Raw genomic sequence first — 1,785 nt, 5'->3', positions numbered from 1 at the left:
ATCAAGTCCATTCAAAGCTTTATGCTCAGTTCCACATTGAGAGTAACCTTTAATAATCTGAATATAGAATTCAATTCTTTAAATAAAATTGTTTGTAAGCCCTTGGCAGTTACATGTATCAGAAACACAGGAGTTGGGCACAAGATATGGTTTACTCTTTTTTTTTTTTTTTAAATTAGTTTTTTGGAGAGGGCAGGGCAGAGGAAAGTAATTGGTGCTTTAAGGAAATTTTTTTAGGGACCAGAGGGAAATCTATTCACTATTTCAAGGCAACTAACAAATTATCATCTCTCAGTTGGGACATTAGAGAGACAGCCTTTACAGGTCATGAAATCTGCATGACAAATGTTGAAAACAAATGTGGATTAATAATAACTTTGTATAGCAAGGCATATGCCAGGTAGCATAAGAGCACATGCAAACAATGTTAATTCTGGAGTCCTGGAAGCTGTGAGGTGCTCATCCATCACATGGCCATCACAACCAGGTAGAAATGACTGAGGGAAGCAGCAAAGCTGGCCATGCCAGCATTTACACATGGAACACTTCCTGGCATGGGGCACAGACCCACAGTTCTCTTTGTGAGAGTCATGCTCACAGTTGCATCCATAGAAAGAGGGAGGGCAGGCACAAAAGGACCCCTGCATGCAGGTTCCCCCATTCAAACAGCAGGTTCTGTTCAGCTCCTTACTCTTTTGGATTCCCATGGATGCTACAAACTGGGAAGGCTGGTGATGAATTGCAGGCTCCTCTTGGGACCAAAGGCCATCGTCTCTGAAGGCCAGCTCTCTCTGTGATGGACGGGCAAGTTTAAGGGCGCCAATCCAGAGACTAATCCCAGTTCAAGTGCTCTGAAAAAGGCCATGATCAAAATCACACTGTAAGAGAAGTGCTCCATCTTCATCTGGTCTGTGGCCCCTAACAATTTAGAAGGAAAAAAAAAAAAAATGTTAACCTGGCTTTAATTCAGTCATTGCCAAAACACCAAAAGGAAAATGTTAATTTCTTGACGTGAAAAAGAGCATTTTAAAAGAAAAATATCCCAGATGAGAAATATGCTTTCCTCCAAAGTTCTTAGAAACAGAAGTTGGGTTGTCCGGTGAAACTAGGGGACTCCTCTCCAAGTTATTTGTTACATAATTTCATTCATCATTAGCTTGCGATCTGCTGTGTTCAGGGACTACAACATAATTATCTTTGTATCCTCCACTTCACCCAGTAGACTGTTTTGCTCTTTAATTGTTCATGTTTTTCCTTACTTGACTTAGAAGCCTTAAGTGAATAGGTTTGAAATATCAAAATGTGAGCAGACAGATAAATGGCTAGGATGTGACAGTGACCTTCCAACACATTTAAATTTTCCCCAGTATTGCCATTTATTTCAGTAATTCTGTTTACCAGACTAAAGTCAGACATCTCTGAAAAATAGGGAGGGTGCCAGAACGATAGCAAAGGCAGTGGAAGACTGAATATATCTTCTCTGGCTACTACAGTAAGTGCTGCAGCATCAAGATCAATATTACAGAATGAAATACCAAGAATCAATTGTGACAAATCAAAGACGAAACCTTGTTTTGCTGAAGATTTAGCCTGGACTTAAGTTGTACCCACAGTAGAATAGAAATAGTCTAGGTCAACCTCCATGAGAAAATTTTTTCCACAGGAAGAACATTAAGCATTTCAAGTATGACAGTAATAGATTTTGTTAGTGTGAGATAAGGGTCATTCTGGACACAGCATGTGATGTTCTTCTCAAATTAGTCTCATTTCCATCCCCAGCATAAT

The 1,785-nt window shown here is 39.7% G+C and overlaps 1 pseudogene; it reads right to left on the bottom strand.

Annotated features, from left to right (window-relative positions):
- On the bottom strand, positions 366–898 carry LOC102178746 (annotated as a pseudogene).

This window comes from Capra hircus, chromosome 15 (assembly GCF_001704415.2).
Source record: "Capra hircus breed San Clemente chromosome 15, ASM170441v1, whole genome shotgun sequence".
Lineage (NCBI taxonomy): Eukaryota > Metazoa > Chordata > Mammalia > Artiodactyla > Bovidae > Capra > Capra hircus.
The sequence above is the reverse complement of the archived record's forward strand: the minus strand, read 5'-3'. Positions and strand labels throughout refer to the sequence as shown.